This window comes from Xyrauchen texanus, chromosome 12, assembly GCF_025860055.1.
Source record: "Xyrauchen texanus isolate HMW12.3.18 chromosome 12, RBS_HiC_50CHRs, whole genome shotgun sequence".
In the NCBI taxonomy this organism is placed as follows: domain Eukaryota; kingdom Metazoa; phylum Chordata; class Actinopteri; order Cypriniformes; family Catostomidae; genus Xyrauchen; species Xyrauchen texanus.
The window spans coordinates 32,240,081-32,261,074 of record NC_068287.1 but is presented as its reverse complement, the minus strand read 5'-3'; the positions used below and the strand labels follow the sequence as shown (position 1 = coordinate 32,261,074).

General features: G+C 39.5%; 1 pseudogene; it reads right to left on the bottom strand.

Annotated features, from left to right (window-relative positions):
* Positions 1–1,780: 1,780 nt before the first annotated feature.
* LOC127652344 (cytosolic Fe-S cluster assembly factor nubp1-like) overlaps positions 1,781–20,994 on the bottom strand; it is a 48,380-nt pseudogene continuing 29,166 nt past the window's right edge.

Here is a 20,994-nt window from a genome sequence, read left to right as displayed (position 1 = left end):
TCTCACGTGACCTGTCCCAAGGGGGGCTACCCTCACAAGGCTGGGCGCAAGACCGACAGGACTTTCTCTTCCTGGAGATAACGGACCTGAGTCTTGCTTTGGGGGCTTCTGAGGGCAACGAGCCGGTCCCCAGTTTCTACGAGGGGGAGCGCGATATGCCATGCTCTGTTTTTGAGCCTCCCTTCTAGAAGGACCGGGGTGGGGCTGGGTGGTCGGCGGCCCCTCCCTCTAAGGCGAGGAAGGAATTGCCCGAAGGCTTCCTCATGACTTTTTGACTCCTGAAACCTGGTGATGACCGTGTTCATAGAGTCACGAACAAGCCAGAAGGTGAAATCGGGGCATCAAAAGGAAGGACTTTGTCCTTGTATCTGATGCACGAAAGGTTCAGCCATAAGTGCCTCTCTGTGCTGAACAAAGCAGCCATAGACCGGCCAATGGCACGAACCATATGTTTGGTCGCCCGGAGAGACAGATCCATGGCTCAACGAAGCTCTGAAAACGCCTCCTCATTGACTGTACTGCCCGCAAACAGGTCCTTCAACAGGTCAGCCTGGTATGCCTGCAACACTGCCATAGTGTGCAGGCCTGACCTGCTGCCTGATAAGCTTTCCCCACAAGCGTAGAGGTGGTCCTGCACGGCTTTGTGGGGAGAGTGGGTCTCTTTAGAGATGATGCTGAACCAGACTAGAGATAACCCGCAAGTTTCTCTTCTACATGCGGCATCATGGAATACCCCTGTGCCTCAGCACCCACGATAGTCGAATATGTCCACGTCGAAGGCACGAAGACACAGGAAGTATAAGGTTTCCTCCATGAATGAGAAAGCTCGTCATGGAGGTCATCAAAGAAAGTAAGGGACTGATGTAGCATTCCCTTCCCTTGGCCACCAGACAGAAATCTGTCTTCCAGCTTGGAGCATTTGGGGGTCTCTTTTTCTTGTGGCCAGTCTAGCTGTAGTCTGGCCACCGCCCGAGTAATCACCTCAAGCAATTCCACAGCCGCTTTATTATCGTGCGAGGAACACTCAGAGGTCCCCCTCATGAACCGAAGAGGCGCCGGAGCGCGGTTCAAGATCACGAGAAGGACCGGCTGGATCTGGGGAAAGAGCGAGCGATAGGCAAGGACCCGTCTCTCGCTCCTCGGCCAGATCCATACCCCAGAGAACCCCACGATGGAAGAGTGGGCGCTGACTCTCGGAAGTAAGCGAGACGAGTGCAAAGCATTTTGAATGAAAGCATATCACAATGCTCGCACCCGCCCCAACGCAAGAGCAGCATGCTCTTCCCACAAACACACAAAACAAAACAGGTTTGTTGCTTTGTTTATCAGTCATTTTTTCTTTTCTTTTTTTTGAAAGAGAAAGGTTTCTGCGCACTGCCTAACAAATTTGAACTCCTAACAGAGGAAAATAGAATGTATTTGACAGGGTTGAGAAGCACAACACACACAGAATGGTCTGAAGACAAAAGACCTGACGATGCACCTGTATCATCCTGATGAAGTCACCGGCGGAGGCTATAAATTCTAGTCAATTTCATTGACGTGTTGCTCACATATTCACAGCTGGTCACTCCTAAAGATGTTCCCTAAAGCGCTAAATCAGCGCAGCATCCAAGTGTAGCTTTTTCAGGGAACCACTGGGCTTTCTCAATCGCTGTGTGACAACTATTACGCCCATCTTGGGCATTGCCTCTAATTCTTCCTGAATTATCTTTTTTTTTGTGTTCAGGAAGGCGATAGGGGCGGCAACAAACCCTTGGGGTGGTCTCGATGTGGTGCTCTATGAGGTTTGTGTAGGAGAGAACATGTCTGTGAATTCCTCTTGCAACTTGGCTACCTCTGTGAGCTGCGACGGTGAGAGGTGGTCTCCACACAGGACCAAGGTGACCTGATTAGGTTTGAGAGTCACCTCCTGCCCGAGACCATTGCCAAGGCCACAGGGACTTCCTCCCTCCAAGCTTTTAGGAGATTGAGGTGACAAACTTTACGTGCCCCACTCCAATCTGTTTGTTTAACCTCATAATCGAGAGCTCCGACTCACCGTGTGACTGCAAAGGGCCCTTGCGACTAGTGATGGGAAGATAGTGACTAGTGATAGTCTCTCTGAGACTACTCGTTTTTCTGTCACATAAAATATTATTTTACCAATCTTTAAAAATGGAAAAATATGGGTGTGCGACCGTGATGTTAGACTGGGGCTTTTGACCATCGATTACTCTCAATTGGTCAAATGCATGCTTGAGGGACTCATCATGTGACTGCTCTGGGGGAAATCCCCTTCAGGGAATTCCCTGTGGGCGGGGACTTCCTTCCTTGCTTCACCTTGAAACAGATCAGATGCATCGCACGTAACACACCGAGACATTATTTCATAGGACCCATTCGTACAAATTTCCCTTTATAAATTCTTAAAATCAGACCAGTTCATCCCCAAAATCAGTGGATGGTTGAGGCGGGAATTAACTTGTAAAATATTTTCTCCCCCTGAATAGTATCTCAGTGGTAACCACCGGATACGTGTGAATATCCCCGTGCACACACCGCACCATCACCCGATTATTTGTGCCCAGTGAATGGAGGTTTGGGAAAAGCCAGTATCCACCAAAGCTTGATTTGTATCCCCCTGGGTACTCACTGGTATCCAATGTGCCCCAGCCTGATCGGGGGTGGCCTGTGGAGCATCGGGTCCTGGACCTGTAGTACACATCTCCATTACTGGAGATGTGCACATGATTTGCATTAAATTTGATAGAAAATTCACTATGTGACCTATTACAGATATTCTTCCAAATACTATTCATAAAAAAAGAAGAAGCTTAGAATGAAGCACAGTACAAAGATATTCAGTTAAGGAAATTATGTCATGTAATTTACTTCAGCAATATTGTACAAAGAATTCAAAATACAAAAATAAACAAGGAGTCTTGAATCACTGCAATTTTGCAAACTTGGATTCAAGTAGAATGTTCCATTTTGGATAATATTTTTGCATCACTTAGAGCACATTTTCCAGTATCTTTGATTTGAGAGAAAGTGTTTGTTTAGAAAGGCCACAGTTTCATGCTTGGATCACTTTGTTTTTCACTTTGAATCGTTTGTAAATGTGACTTCTCAGGGCTTTTGTTTTGTGATTGACCATTCAAAAGACACTGCACCCTGAATGAATTGGATATCCCAGCAAGAACATCTACTGGACATTCTGTGTGTCATCAAGGATCCTCTGACACAGAGAAGAACAGTAATCTCTGATTTCTGTGAAAAGAATACAAATATTTTTATGATTGTCAGCACAAATGGACACATTATTTTTTACATCAGAGTAAAAATATGGATTCTAAAGAATATTCACTTCTGTATTCTGCTTCTCCTTCTGAGCAAAAGGTTAATTACACTATTCAGAACATGAACTATTTCCTTCAAAACATTTTCCACAACAGAGCATGTTTTTTTTTTTAACATAAAGGAAACCTACATTCAGTTGCTACTTTATGAGGTACACTGTTTTAAAACTAGGAAGGACCCATAATGAAATAATGGGATTTTTACTTTTGGAACCTGACTGTTACGCTTTGTAGAGGTATATCTAATAAAGATAAAGAGCATATTGAAACATCTTCAAGGAAGAAGAAAAAGGAAGATGGGTGTAGCCAAGTTCTTAGAAATTTATCTAAAGCATTTCTAAAGCATCTAGAGCATTCTTAGCACTGAAATCAAGATTAAGTGTCTTTTCCTGGAGACTAGATTATGTATGTGCCATGGGACACAACTGGTTCCTGACAAAAGGAATGGAGAAATCACTAAGCTTAATTATAAAGATAACATTACTATATTATTCGCTCTCTCTGCTTGTATTGCTATTGTTTTTCCTCAATCTCGGATAGGGATGTGTCATGGTGGTCGACTAATCGGCAAGTCGTCTAACAACTGACTAGTCAATTAGTGGGGTCGACCATTAGCATTAATACTTTCAGTGGTGGAGGTTTTAATGGGAGAAGCAATTCTCAAATTTATTGAGAGATGCAACTTCTTGGAAAGCGTTTTAGCGTGGTGATAACTTACTTTGCTTAACAGTAAATAACAGTAATCACAGTGACCCTTTGCAAGACGTTCCGTCACTTTAATGCTTTAAGTTTAGTCTTTTTACGCGCTGTTGTCACCACTGACGTGCGGTCTGGGTAGGCAAACTAGGCACTGCCTACCCTGCCAAAATTCAAAAATAAAATGTTTATTCTTGTGATTTATATATGCAATATGTGTGTTATTCCAATTGTTTAGACGTTATGATGACAAATGTAGCAGTTACGCATAATCAACTAAAAACAAATGGTAGAATAAGCAGTGCTTTTACAGTCCATTCATTGCAGACGACAAGCGGAAAACCCATGTTGCGCATGCGCACTTCGATCCTGTATTGTTTAACGTGTACGCAAAAAGCACAAATCTGCTGTGCCTTTTGACGTAAATATGTTATGCCCGTAATCATCTCCGTTACGTATCAGACATGGACCAATTAAAATCGAGATATTCCTGGACATTTGCGTAGCTAACGTCATTACACCACAGCTAGCGTACATGCCTAATCCCCGCCAAATTCAAAATCAAAATGACAGCACCGGCCGTAATCACGGAATTAAGAAATTTTTCCAAGCTCGATTTTAATTCCAAATATGAGTTAATTGCAAGAGGGAGGTCTACGCCAGCCTTAGATGGACTAGTACAGCAAAAGGGCCCAAAAATTATCCGATCATTTCAAACTGATTGGTATGTAAGAAAAGATTGGCTATGTGGCTGTGCTAACAATCAGCGGCTGTACTGCTATCCCTGCCTGCTTTTTTCAACCAGTCAGACTGTTTGGACTTCAGCAGGATATTGTGATTTGAACAACCTGCCCGCAGCTTTAACCAAGCATGAAAAGTCGTCAGCTCACATCCAGTGTCAAATTACACTGAAAACCTTTGGAAAATCTCGGATCGACCTTGCACTTGACAAGCAAAGGAAGCTGAATATAACCTACCACAATGAAAAGGTAAAGGAAAACCGAGAGGTTTTGAAGGACCTGATAAATGCGTAATGTTCACTGTTTATGCGCTTGTGTGTGTGTGTGTGTGCGTGCGTGCGTGAGAGAATACACGATATACATCCTGATTTGTACACTTCTTGATATGCCGCGCTTGTGCGTAACGTTCACTGTTTTACGTATTATTAGCTTAAACAATAAAGACATCTTTAAGACATCACCGTACGTCACTGGTTGTCACAGCAAAGCACCGTATCAACAATAAAATTCAAGACGATCACTGTCAGACATTAAATTCTCTGCTGTGAGTAACATTCATGTATTTGTGAGGTGATGTGGAGGGATTAAAATCTTTTGCTGATTCTGTCTGATACTGCTTAAATAAATAGTTGCAATAAAAAAAATTTAAATTACTTGATGTCGTGAACTAGATGTTTTCCCGCAATATTATCTTATCGAGGATCACCCTAAAGCACTCCAGTTATATTGAAGTGCGTCATTGGAGACTTTCTTATTTCTTTCTTTGATAGTTTGTAAAATAAGATGTTATAGTTATTAAGCCTGTGTATTTAATTAATTAATGTATTTGTTGAATATCATTAGTCACCATGTTGAAGTACTGCACTTAGCATCCGTATATCCCTATAAAATGCCTCTTCACATTGACTAGTCATTCAAACCAGACTGGCTAGTCGATTTTGAAAATGTGCACTTCCCTAAGCTCTGACAAATTTTTATATCTATTTTATGAGTTTTATGGATAAGGTGACCTTAGGACTTTAACTGTTTTTGGCAGCCTTGACAATAAGAGAGACAAAGGGCGTTTTCAGACCTCTAGTTCATTTTGTAATGTTCCGAATCAGGGGAATTTGCAAAAGGTAGCATTTACAAATTGACAAAATCGTATTAATAAAAGTATCAACTGTCCCCTCATTGGTCAGATTATTTGTGCGCTGTTCTGGGGTTTAGGGTTTGATGTGCCATGGTCTGTTTTTATTCAATTTATCATCATTTTTCGATTAGAAAGTGCCTTTCTCTAACAGTCACTTCGCTGAGAATGCTCTTTCTCACACACACACACACACACACACACACACACACGGTTATCATAAAGACATTAGGGTTGTTGCGGTGGCAATTTTTTACCAACACGGTTGTTTAGGGCCAATCATCAGTGGTGAAAGGTGTTGTTAGGTAGTTGGAGGGATGTGGTGCTTGTAAATTATACGTTTATTGTGGATTAAACATTAAAAAGTGCGCAATTGAACACAAAATAAAAACCCTTGTCAAATTTCACAAAATACTCAAAGTAAAATTAAAAAAAATTATAATTTCATTGGAATATAATTTCAAACAGAATTCATTCTGTTAATATTGCTAAACTCCAATATTTAACACGACTAAATGCCACTAAACAGCTGGACAATAATTATATAGTTCAGTCTCACCTTTACTGAAAGATTTTTCATTGTCAGATGCAGATTTGTTTTAGACAGGAAAAAGAAACATTGTCTGGTTTTTGAGAGGATCTCATTTGAGATATGATGTTTCCAGCCACACTGAATACACTTCCGGAATGCAGTGTTAATCTGGTCAACGAAATTACTGACAAAAATGTAGATTTTTAAAAATGTTTTATTGCATTAACAAAGACAGGATCATGCAGGATAATTAAACAATTTTAATACAAACATTGTTGCAAAACAAAAACTAAAAAGATGAGAAATAAACAACACTGCAAGATTCTACCAATGCACTGACAATAGGCCTCATGCATGAAAAACGAGCAGAACATTTTTCTTTTTTTTTGTAAATCGTCTGTAAAGCCATTCTGACATAAATTCTTGGATTCATGAAAGGTTTTGTAATTTCAAAATGTTAGTTGGTGTGAATAAAATTTACACCTGCTCCCGGCCATGTGTAAATCGTGCGGATGAAATCCGAACGTGCATTGTTCTTTCAGAAAAAGAGAAATTAAATAAGAAATAAAAATATGTAATAATAATTAAATGATTGAAATTAATCTTAAGAAAATAACATAATTATAAAAAAAAAGAAAAGAAGTTATGTTTAAAAATTATTTTTAAACCATAGCCTATATTTCTTTGCATTTCTTTACTGCTTGAATACATTTTTTCGAATTATATATTTTTTCCAATTCTGCTTATTGTTATTCCAGCAGAAATGCTTCACATGTATGTATTTTGTTTTCTCAAAAAAATATATGCCCTTTAAAGCGACTGGTTGGACATATTTATTTATTTATTTATTTATTTATATATGAGCTCTATAATTTAGGTTTCAGAATTTAGTACAATAGCCATTGATAAATCATGTTCAGTTGATAACTTATGGTCAATGCTAATGCTGTTAAACCCATAAATAAACACATCCCGGACAGGTGCGCACACAATACAACAGGGGAAATAAAATACAAATCTTACAGCGTTTCAGTCAATGATCTTCTTCAGGCATTATATTAATTTTGCTTAAGAAATTATGCTTTCATAATTTACCCGAGATGTTTCACAAATGATGCTGGAGATGCACTACGATATGATCCAGACAAGCTTAATGGTGGTGGACATCCTCCTGCTGGTGCGAACTGAACATTATTTATACTCATGTCAAACCATTTTTATTGAATTCTTGAACTGTTGGACTCACAAAAGATTCTCGGATGACAGCAAAAATGTGCAATGACAGTAAGTCCTCATTTTCTTTGAGCTTGTTCTCACTTTAAGCCCCTGATTGGCCCCAAAGTGCGTCGGCCCACCGGGAAAATGCCCGGAATGCCAGATTACCAGTCCAGCCCTGAATGCAGCCAATTCAACAACTCCTCATCAGTTATACATTTTCATTATCAATAATAAATCCATTCTTTGACTGCGTTCACTGTAAATGCACACCCATCTTCAACCAATGTCTATTCCTGCTAACCCTTAATTCCAAAAAGAGGTTTACATGCTCTTTTTACATATAATAAAATCTGCATAGTCTGCATGGTAATCACATTCTGTATAAAATGTTGTGTTTTATATATTCTGTTACAGTGGATATCCAAAATAAATTATTTACTCTTCACAAACATAATCTTTATAATACCACATTCTGTCCCATATCGGAATATTCCTCACTTTTGTCATAGGATCAAATCAAAGGAATTTAGGATGAAATCTGATCGTACTTATGTTTTATAAATGAGGCCCCATGTTCCAAATTACATTTTCCAAACAAACTATGTGTGAAAATGCCCTAACTCACTTGCTCACCACAAAGATAAAGGTCACACACTAAAGCAGCAATGCCAGAATGGTGAAAGATTATCTGCTTACATGTGGGTCATGTTAGTATGGGTTGACTTACTCTGGACTCTGATAGGCCACTGCTGCAGGAGAGTCTGGAACTTCATTCAGAAAAGACTTTCCCTCATCACAGCTTTTCCCTTTGGAAATCAAAATACGGAACCACATTTAGAGAACTTGAAACTGCTGGCTGCAGACTTTTTTTAGACACTTCATAAGAAACACAGTGGGGAGATTTTTGAGTCTTCATTGGTTCCTTATACTGCATACACAATACAAAAAACATAGAAACAATCTCACAACTTAAAGAAACAGGACCCACCGCAGACCTACAATGCAATTTGTTAACCTTCATCATATCCAAACCACTTAATTAAAAACAAAACACGGATAGTATTTCATCAAAGATGTGTTAAAACTGGTTAAAAAGATTCTTATTCTTGTGACTGGATTGAGACTGGGGTGTTTAGTACAGAGTACAGGGGTACTCTGCCCAAAAGAGTGAGATTTAGCTCCTCACACATCCTCTGCGCACCTCCTGTGGTAGGAGGGAAGATCTGTGATGTAGTCTGTCCACAGAGAGAGGAGGGTTATCAAAAACAACTAGATAATGTGAGACTTTCTTATTTAGGACAGAATGCACAGGGCCGTATTTTGCATTTGGCCCTGCTTACTCTTGGACATTTGGTTACACCCTTGAGAATGCAGACTATAATTATATGGAAACAAGTGTGTGGATAAAATATAATTTTAAATAAACTAAAAGCCAAGTCAAGTCAAGTAATTGGTTTTTATTGTCGTTCGACCATATACAGTTAGTACAGTACACAGTGAATGAGACAACGTTCCTCCAGGACCATGGTGCTACATATAAACAACATAGGGCAAACACAGAAGCACATGAGACTACACAGACTAAATAACATACCTATATAAAGTGCACATGCAAACATATGCAAAAAGTACAGGACAGTACAATAAATTACTAAAAATGAACAGGACAATAGGCACAGTAAGAGACTGTGCAGCGCCAACCAGTACACAGTAGTGCAAAAAGATGAGTTTCTAAAAATGCCAAATGTAAACATAACATACTATGAGATAGTGTTCTATGCACATAGCAGTTATTGAGGTAGCAGCCAGGTATAAAGTGACAATAATTAAAGTGCAACTCAGGACACGTGTGTGTGTGTGTGTGTGTGTGCGCGTGTTTTTGTGATTTACGAGGACAATTTTGTAAGTTACAAATTAGTAATTACAAGGGTATTATGCTATAAATGTGATTTATGAGGACATTTCTAGTGTCCCCATAATTCAAATCGCTTAAAAATCATACTAAACAATGTTTTATTGAAAATGTAAAAATGCAGAAGGTTTTCTGTGAGGGTTAGGTTTAGGGGTTGTGTTAGGTTTAGAGGATAGAATCTATAGTTTGTACAGTATAAAAGTCATTATGTCTATGGAAAGTCCTCATAATGATAGGTAGACCAACATGTGTGTGTGTGTGTGTGTGTGTGTGTCAGTGTGTCAGTCCAGTCTCTGAGTATTGTGGAGTCTGATGGCTTGGGGGAAGAAGCTGTTACACAGTCTGGCCGTGAGGGCCCGAATGCTTCGGTACCTCTTGCCAGACGGCAGGAGGGTGAAGAGTTTGTGTGAGGGGTGTGTGGGGTCGTCCACAATGCTGGTTGCTTTGCGGATGCAGTGTTTTTTGTAAATAACTTTGATAGAGGGAAGAGAGACCCTGATGATCTTCTCAGCTGTCCTCACTATCCCCTGCAGGGCTTTGCGGTCCGAAACGGTGCAAGTCCCAAACCAGATAGTGATGCAGCTGCTCAGGATGCTCTCAATAGTCCCTTTATAGAATGTAGTGAGGATGGGGGGTGGGAGATGTGCTTTCCTCAGCCTTCGAAGAAAGTAGAGAAGCTGCTGGTCTTTCTTGGTGATAGAGCTGGTGTTGAGGGACCAGGTGAGGTTCTCCACCAGGTGAACACCAAGAAATGTGATGCTCTTGACGATCTCCACAGAGGAGCCATCGATGTTCAGCGGAGAGCGGTCACTCTGTGCTCTCCTAAAGTCAACAACCATCTCTTTTGTTTTGTCTACATTCAGAGACAGGTTGTTGACTGTCGTGTCATCGGCGAACTTAATGATGTTGTTCGAGCGGTGCATTGCTGCACAGTCGTGAGTCAGCAGAGTGAACAGCAGTGGACTGAGCACACAGCCCTGGGGGGCCCCAGTGCTCAATGAGGTGGTGGTGGAGATGCTGTTCCCAATCTGGACAGACTGAGGTCTCCCAGTCAGGAAGTCCAGGATCCAGTTGCAGAGGGAGGTGTCCAGGCCCAGCAGGTTCAGCTTTCCAATCAGGTGCTGAGGAATGATTGTGTTGAATACTGAGCTGAAGTCTATGAACAGCATTTGAATGTATGAGTCCATTTTATCTAGGTGGGTGAGGGCCAGATGGAGGGTGGTGGCGATGGCGATAAAAGAAAACATAATAAAATGTATAGCACAATTAAAGCTGAAGTGTGTAATGTTTGCAACACTAGTGACACCAAATGACAATTCGTTTTAAACAAATACTTGAAAACGTCCCCAGTTCCAATAATACCACAGAGCCACCATTACAAAGCTACAGTGTTTTTACTTTTAGGAGAAATCAACCTACAAATGGCAAAAAAAAATATATATACAGAAAAAACAACAACAGTCAACTGTAATGTGCTGTGTTTTTCTGGATGAATCTAAATGTATACTTGTATACTACACCTTGAATTCAGGACAAACAAAGTCACTCATGTTCTCTATCATGCATATGATGGGTAATTTGACCTTTTTACAGAATCAGATGACATCCTGCAGAGACACGTCCTATTAATAAAGGGAACAAACAAACAAAATAAAAAAATGTATATGAATACTGCAGTGATGATTAAAAATGCAGTTACAAATTGTAACTATAAAGGATAATTTACTAACACTAAATTGTGTAATACACACATTTTAGACATAGCAGGATTTTTTTGTTGACAAGAGATTCATGGAATAGTTCCTAAAAGAGTTGAAAAATGAAAATTCTGTCATCATTTACTCACCCTCATGTTGCTACAAACTCGTACGACTTTCTTCCCCTGCAGAACACAAAAGGAAATGTTAGGCTGAATGACATGCATGATGGTGATTCATTCAGCATAACATTTCCTTTTGTGTTCCACGGAGGAAAGAAAGTCATACTGCTTTTGGAACAGTATGAGGGTGAGTAAATGATGAAAGATTTTTTATTTTTGTCTGAACTATCCCTTTAAAATCTGATGGCAGTGAAGTGCCATAAAGAGTGTGACCGTAATAAATACAGTTTCTTGGTGAATAAACCTCTACCAAAGCAAATAAACAACGCACACCTCTAAAAGATATTCAGGTATTGCAACATGCCACTGCCCTGAAAATAAACATGATATTTTCATTTTATGAGGAAGTATGAAAGCTATAATGTGCCCTTTCATTCTGCCATAGCAAAAACCTGTTTTAACATTAATCACCACTGATGTTATGAATCAACTGTCTGGTATTCAAAGCTTGAATGCTTAGTGGTGTGAAACAATTGTGGCTTCTTAAAATATAATTTAGATGCATAAGATCTACAGTAGCTAGAAAAGTATGTGAACCTTTTGGAATTAGCTGGTTTTCTGCATTAATTGGTCATAAAATGTGACCTCATCTTCATCAAAGTCACAAGTATAGACCAACACAATAAACTTAAGCTAACAACACACAAACAATTATATTATATGCCTTTATTGATCACATCCCCATAAACATTCAAAATGCAGTGGAAAAAGTAAGAGAACCCTTGGATTTATTAAGTGGCCAATCCTCCTTTGGCAGCAATAACCTCAACCAAGTGTTTCTGGCAATTCTCAGCCATATTCTTAGGATGTCTGGTGTTAATGGCTCTCTTGAGGTAATTCCACAGCATCTTTAATGGGTTAAGGTCTGGGCTTTGACTGGGCCACTCGAAAAGGTGGATTTTTTTAAGCCATTCTGTAGCGGATTTACTTTACATGCACATTCTTACACGATTATGCTTAATAAGCTGACAAAGAGTGCAGTCACGCTCCTTTATTGGCATAAAGGCCATAAAAGGTTTATGAATAACCTGATTGACACAGGTAGATTTTGCCCATTACGCTGATTTCGTGTGCCTTACCTGGTGTTACTATCAGCTCATCCAGTGTGCGTACATGCATCTTCAAATTTTGATGTCAAAAGTATAACGTGATTATTTCAGATGTCATGTAAACGTGGGCTTCTTGCCTTGTCAGATCTTTTTAATAAGCTGATTTTAGAGAGTAATCAGCATATTGGTGTGCATGTAAACGGGCTCAGTGTTTATTTTTGCAGCCTCAAATAATGATGCTCCTTCCATCGTACTTCACAGTTGTTATGATGTTTTCATGTTGGAATGCAATGCCCTTTTTATGCCATACATAATGCCAGATCAAAGTGTGGAAAAGTAACTTCCTGGAAAATGGGCAGTGTTGGATGTGTTTAAGTGTTGTTGTTCACCTGTGGGGTGGTGATAATGACAGCTCCATTGATACCAGAGTCGCTGAAGTACTGCACAATGGACAAGTGCTCATCAGAAGTTCCTGGTGGTGTATCTATAATAAGATATTCAACTTCTCCCCATCAATCAGGAACTGTTTTATCATGCCTAAAAAAATTATATTAGAAGATACTTAAAATGTGAAATCCCACGTATCACTGTATCATACACATTTTAGACTTTACACTGTAAAACCTAAAGCTCACAATCATTTCATTGTTTTGAGTATGGAAAAATAAAGCCATAATAATCAGTTCAAATAAATTAACCTTGATGAGTATTTAGAACTTTCTCTTTCTTTTAAAGTTCAGGAAGCTGACACCTTTTAAGTACCTGAATTGTTTTAGTGTTATGAGTTTAAAAGGAATATTCCGTTCAATACAAGCTAAGCCCAATAGGGGCATAATATTGATTAGGCCTACCACAAAAAATTATTTTGACTTATCCCTCCTTTTCTTAAAAAAAAGAAGTTTTACAGAGGGTTACAGTGACACTTACAATGGAAGTGAATGGGGCCAATCTGTAAACATTTAAATATTCACTATTTCAAAAGTATAACCACAAGACTTAAACAATCCGTGTGTTAACATGATTTTAGTGAGATAAAATCCCTTAATAACCTTTCCTGTGTAACGTTATAGCCAATTTTACAAATTCGCTGACAACAAACCCTGTAAAATTACTGTAAAAATTATGATTTAAACAACTTTACAGCTCAAATAATGCATGAGTTTTAACAGAAGAATCAATGTAAGTGCTTTTATATAATTATAACCTTCGCATTTCTGCCTTTAATCCTCCAAAATGGGTCCCAATCACTTACATTGTATTTTTGCTTGTATTAAAGGAAAGAAAGAATGTGTTTTGCCATAAATGCTGCCGATTGAGCTTATCTGAGCTGATTGGGGTGGCTGTGGCTCAGGTGGTAGAGCGGGTTGGCCACTAATCGCAGGGTTGGCAGTTCGATTCCTGGCCCACATGACTCCACATGCCGAAGTGTCCTTGGGCAAGACACTGAACCTCAAGTTGCTCTCAATGGCAGGGTAGCGCCTTGCATGGCAACTCTGCCATCATTGGTGTGTGTGTGTGTGTGTGTGTGTGTGTGTGTGTGTGTGTGTGTGTGTGTGTGTGTGTGTGTGTGTGTGTGTGTGTGTGAGAATGGGACACAGTGTAAAGCTCTTTGGTAACTGCTAAGGTTAAAAAGGTGCTATATAAGTTCAGACCATTTAACTTGTATTGATACCTGAATTGTACTTAAACAAACTTGTCTCTTAAATTTGCAGGGACTTAAATATAACAGCAGGGGATTTCTATTTTCCAGCAGGGTTTTGCATGGCACTCGACAGGGAGAGTAAATGTTCAAATTAAGTTAAATAATGTGTCTTTGTGCTAGAAGAAAGTAAAGGGAGATACATGTATTGTTATTTAGAAAAGTTTCTGTTATTTTGGAGTTTTGGAGGTTGTCATTATGGTGAATAGTGGAGCTTCAGCTTAGGTTGAGGACATGTATGAGTAAAAACAGGTACAGGTAAGGACAGGTAATTAAAACATTTTCTATATTGCTTTACTCTCTGAGTAATTGCATTGCTAAACAAAGTATACTGTAGTGTTACCAATCAGCATGCATTCGGCATGCTACCACTCAATGTACTAACTTATTCTATCTACTATTAGGTAGGTTTCTTCTACTTAAAGTATTTTAGTTGAGATTACTTGTTAATTTTAAGTTCAGCCAAAGAGCAATTAAAATGCATGTGTAGTACAAAATTAAAACTGTCTAGGTTTCTGTCATAAACCCCGTTCCCTGATTGAGCAAACGAGAAGTTGTGTCGGTGAAGTGATACTAGGGGTCTCTCTTGAGAGCCTCAGTTGCCTTGAAGCATTGAGAAAAGGCCAATGAGAATTGGCGAACAGAATTTGCATGTCCCTCCCCCAGACATACGGGTATAAAAGGAGGGAATCGTGCATCTGTTTAGTCAGGTTTTGCACTGAGGAGCCAAGAATAAGGTTCGGCCGTTACAGTGGTTGGTTACGAGTTGTGACATCAGGGAACAGGGGTTACAACAGTAACCTAGACGTTCCCCTTCTGTCACTCACTCAACGTAGTGTCGGTGAAGTGACACTAGGGGTCCCTATCCAATAACCCCACGACACTGAACCTTGTTATGTGAACTGCTGATGCGGGTGCAAGCAAGCTGTTGCATGCCAAAGGAGCAGCCCACGCCAGGCTGCATGTAAAAATCCCCAACCCCAAAGAAAAACGTCATACACATTTTAGGTTCCCGGCCTCCCTCTTCTTCTGGGGGGTACAAAATGACATGCCAAGCATGGGAACAGGCCGTGCCAGCCGCTGAATTTTCTCTCTCTACCATAGGGCTGTTAGAAGAAGCTGGGGAAAGCATCTAATGCTATAACATGCATCGGGGAAGGTGTTCTTTTCTGACTCCTATTCTATCAGGAGGAAAAGACCCCGTGGAGACCATATCCTGCCCAGGCTGGAGAGGTCACATGTGGCAAATACGTCACATGGGCTTATGAGCCACACATGTAAGTGGCGGTGGTCCGGGGGCAGGGGGAGCTGCCCAAGGGAGACGCGGGTCGGCTGGCAGGGGGACCATACCGTGTAAAATACAACACAGGGGGTAATCGTGATGACTGATACCTGTGGAGCACCTATTCCAGTACAGAGTAATTAGTACCCGTAGTGGGTCTGCTCGGGAATTCCTCTGCCAAATTCGCTAGCCAGAGGGCTATGGAGGAAAAACATCCAGGGAGCGCAAGCTTTTGTGGACTCACCTGGTGGTAAAAGCTCACAGATTCGCCTTGGAAGAGGGGAAAAGGAGCTATGCACAATCAGTACACCCGGTCATCTGTCCCGTGTTACAGAGTTCAACGTGCTCTGACCTGAAGAAACATGGGCCATGGCTGACTCAACCCTCGGAGGTTATTGATCTCACAAAGGTATTGGGAGTTGCCCAGCCCGCTGCTCTGCCCATGTGTGCTAGAGAGGCGCCGATAGCCGGTGCCCACAAGAATGCCATGCTCCTCAGAGCGTGCTCGAACCCTGGGTCTAGAAGGCAGATGCAAATAATGCATAAGTTTTAACAGAAGAATCAATGTAAGTGCTTTTATATAATTATAACCTTCGCATTTCTGCCTTTAATCTTCCAAAATGGGTCCCAATCACTTACATTGTATTTTTGCTTGTATTAAAGGAAAGAAAGAATGTGTTTTGCCACAAATGCTGCTGATTGAGCTTATTTGAGCTGATTGGGGCGGCTGTGGCTCAGGTGGTAGGGCTGGTCGACCACTAATAGACCTAAAAAGTGTATGACGTTTTTCTTTGGGGTTGGGGATTTTTACATGCAGCCTGGCGTGGGCTGCTCCTTTGGCATGCAACAGCTTGCTTGCACCCGCATCAGCAGTTCACATAACAAGGTTCAGTGTCGTGGGGTTATTGGATAGGGACCCCTAGTGTCACTTCACCGACACTACGTTGAGTGAGTGACAGAAGGGGAACGTCGAAGTTACTGTTGTAACCCCTGTTCCCTGATGTCACAACTCCGTACCAACCACTGTAACGGCCGAACCTTATTCTTGGCTCCTCAGTGCAAAACCTGACTAAACAGATGCACGATTCCCTCCTTTTATACCCGTATGTCCGGGAGAGGGACATGCAAATTCTGTTCGCCAATTCTCATTGGCCTTTTCTCAATGCTTCAAGGCAACTGAGGCTCTCAAGAGAGACCACTAGTATCACTTCACCGACACAACGTTGAGTGAGTGACAGAAGGGGAACTAAAAGTTGTATCAAGTTAAACTTGGAAATGTATTAAAGGGTCACTAAACACCTGCTCAGAGTCTTACTCCACCCACTAGAAATATTTGAAAATGCAGGAAAAGTGGGCAGACCCCGGCGGGGATAGAGGGTACGAACCAAGTGCGGGGGTGAGCGGGGGGGGGGTGCACCTGAGACTCGTAGTGACGGATTAATTGACAGCTGCTGTCAGACTCTATGTTATTATTATTCCTCACACGGTCGCAAGACGACATGTACATGAATCTGGCGTGGTGAGCTGGAACCTGCTTACGTCAGCTGTCACCGCTTATGTCACAAAGTACCGCAACAGCCAATAGGAAAATTCAACTGCAGTAGCCACCGTTCAACCTGAAGAGGGCAGCACTCAGACGTTTTTACACCATATATTGTAGAATTAAAACACTTTATACACAAATGTCAAAAAAATTACTTGAATCAATGACCAGTACTAATAAAGCCCCATGCTTACAGATCATTAACTAAAAAAAGTTGGTTTAGGGTTTAGTTACCCTTTAACAAAAAATGGTGTAACTGATTGCCTTCTGCTAACATTTTAGGGTTTACAGTGACGAGACAAAAGTTTTAACACATGCTGATTTTTCCTGAACGCGGAAGTGTTCCAAAATTCGACTGTTTTCAATTTCTGGTCTCCGTATATTCTTAGTGGTAATGTAACGTTTATTGTATTACATTTGTAAAAATTGTCCAAAAAAATACATAAATAAAATCGAGATGACCCATTTTTTTTTTATAGACACACACTCATGCCTCACCTGAGTGTGTAGATGATATGAAGCAGAGATAAGTTACGTTGATATCATTAATTACTCTGAGCTGTTATGACAGCCGACAACTGCACAAGTTTAGCCTGAAATTAATTTTTACACCAAGTAACACTTAAGATTTTACTTGCCGTCTTGAGACCAGAAATACAAAACAGACAATTAGAATCATCATGGCAGTACCCAGTGCTTGCTTAGGAAAATTGTGGATACTAGTGTGGTTTGATGTTCGCTTGTTTACCCAAGAGCAATAACAAAAACAAAAACATGATGGTCGTGAAATTCATTTTGAAGGATAGAATTCACAAAAACTATTCTAATTTAAAAGGGGGTTGAACTTGTTGTTCGAAACTAACATTCAAAACATCTGCTAGATAAAAAAAAATTGGACTTTTGACTTCAAACCAATTAATTAGTGAGATATAGCCTTTGTGACAACTTATCAGTGAGACAACATATATTTATATATTGCTAATTAACCTTTAGTTTTACTAATTTTATTTGACATTTTATACATTACATTTATTTTAACATTGCATTCTTTCCAAGTCTATTTATTTTACATTGTTGCTAAGTCTGTTTTACATACATGCTTTTAAACTTATTTTATGAATGAATTAATTTCACAGCTTCCGTAAGTAAATAACTAACTTTGAAAGATTCCTAGTGCTCTTCAGTATGGGCAGTGAAACTCAAATCAGATCAGATAGATCAACTTTGCCAAGTTTTTATCCTAAAATAACTTTTCTTCTTTTGCTTTGTACATGTGTTGTGCACCACAATGAAACCCAAGTTTTTTAGCTTTATTTTGTATCTGAGACTCATTTTTACATACCCAAGAGTGATTTCTGTGGCAGCGATAGTGCTTTCCTTCCTCTAAATAAATAAGCCAACAAATGAATGATGTAGGCATGTTTGACCCATGAATTTAATTTGTCAGATTTTCCAGATGATTATTCCAGCCTGCATCACCAAGAGCAAGATTCTTATGCAAGATTAATAAATGCTGTAAAAGTAGTGTTTCTTTGTTAGTTCATGTTAACTTAATGAATACAACCATATTTTTAAATATAACCAAAATATCACAAAATGTTGATGGCCTGTCCATTGACTTCTCATCTTTTTGGATTCAGTTAGAATCCAAAGTGTGCCAATATTTTGCAAACATTCCAAAAACATCAAAAGTCTCACTTAATTTGCATAATTTGAGGCTCTAAATAGAATTGCATCACAAATACAACTGAAAACATAAGTACTTCATGAAATGCAAGAAAAGATCCATCCGAAAAAAAAAACAGTCACCCTCCCTTTCCTGGCAGGTTTCAATTCTAACTGATCAAAGTTCTGCTCTCTACTAAATGTCTTTGAAAGGGTTCTGTGATAATTCCCATGTACTTGGGGTTCTGCAACAACTAGAGTCATTCCACTAAAACTAATGTGACTACATGAGCAACACAACTAATTTATTATTACTTCATTATTTAGCCCATAGCTACTCTATCTCAATGCTAAAGTAACAGAGAGAGAGAATGGGGAAGCCACAAACTGCACACCTGTGAGATGCACAATAAAAGGAGATGTGCTTTGAGACCAAAGTCCTAAACCATCACACATGAGAAATCTAGATATCAGACTGTGCAGAAGGAAGTGAAACCCAGAGATCCAGTCTAAACTTAGTGCTTCACATAAACAGAGACAACTCTGCAGTGAATTGACCCATTTGATGAGAATCTTATCAGAAAAAGACACCGATTGTGTTTCTGTTTCTCTGTAGTATCAAATATAAAACATATTTATCAAATTTAATGAGGAAATTTAATATTATTGTGGCAGACGAGTAAATCATTAAATATACATAACAAAAAGTCAAAAGTATATATATATATATAATTAACTGTTAAAGCGAGAACCCTAAATACAACATCATGCATGTTATATTGTGCCAGTAATCATGTAATTATGTATAATGCATGTAATCATCTTTTTTTAAAGTTCTGCTATAATTCAGCTCCTGTATGAAGGGAACTATTTGTTTTATTTTGAATGCAGTACTTCTGCTTCATAAAGTTTTATTGTGGTTCAGGAAGCAGATGCTGCCAATACATCAGCTGTCACAGGATCAAAATTCAATATTTATACTTTAAAAGAACATTAAGTCAATCAACAAGTCGTCATTAAGAAACACCAATTAATGCACACTAGTTGGCAAAATGCAAAGATGACAAAGACTGACGGGAAGGACCCGTTTAGTGAACTGAAACTTGGAACTTAACCAAGGGGAAACATCTCATTTCAAGACAGCTACGTAAAACCATAAATCCAACAATCACATGACTAGTACCCACTTGTGAAAATCCCAAACATGAAGGTATCAACCTCTTTCTAAATTTTTCCAACACCGAAAATATATTCTTATACCTAGACTTTTAAAGACCTGCGTAGAGACCTTGGGCTTTTCTGTATGGAGATGACACCTTTTTTGTATGGAGTGCCATGTTTAATTCATTTTACATGACTGTACCACATCTAAGTTTGTCATTACATTTAAGTTTGATACCACATCAAAAAAAGATTTTAGCATTTTAGATGGCCAAGTGACAGTAAACATTTCAAAATATCAATGGTCACATAATGATAATTTTAAGTCAATACCCCACCAATCTCTCGCCTATCTAATTAATTATATAATAGCCCTGTAATGCTTGCCCTCAAAGGCGTTACAAATGTGATTCTATTTGCTGCCCCAATAGGTTTAAGCTCAAGCTATGCACTAGAAAAATATTTATCATTCACTCTGATGGATTGAATTTATGTCATGGTTTATTTTTATCCATCATACTAGTTTTCATTTCATAACTATAAGGTTACATTCAGGGGCGTTGCATAATTTATAATGGTATCCACATGACATATGTGGATACATACAGTATATACAACACACAAGAGTGTGTTGAAACCAGGGTGAAAGCTTTAAAACAAGTTTTTTTTTTTTTTTTACTTTGCCGGTAACGTGTGGATTTAAGGCCCAAATTTATTCCATACGGAATTGAAGAACGAATGGGTGTGACGTCATTTAGAAATAAATCTGTCCAAAAAGACTGTATTTTGCATATGTTTTGATAGTTAGTAACAGCTCCCCTGGGTGAACTTCGAAAGGCTGCTAAATGCCTTCTTACTGCCACTGGTCCACGTCATCGGTAGGTGTGACCTGGAGCTCCACCAACCTTGATGCAGACATTTCATATTGTTTATGTTGTTCAGTCAGTAAAAATCAGTCAACAAGAACACTCCAGCATGTAGAGTTATCAGGAGCTGGTGCAAATTTAATCATACACACCCGGTCCCGTATTAGGCTAATCAAGCCTCCGAGGTATAAAGATCGACTGCAGAGGATCGTGCGGGAGAGAGAGATCGTTAACGGACATGTCCGTCATGTGTGTTTTTGTGTCTTCTTTTAAGTTTATCGT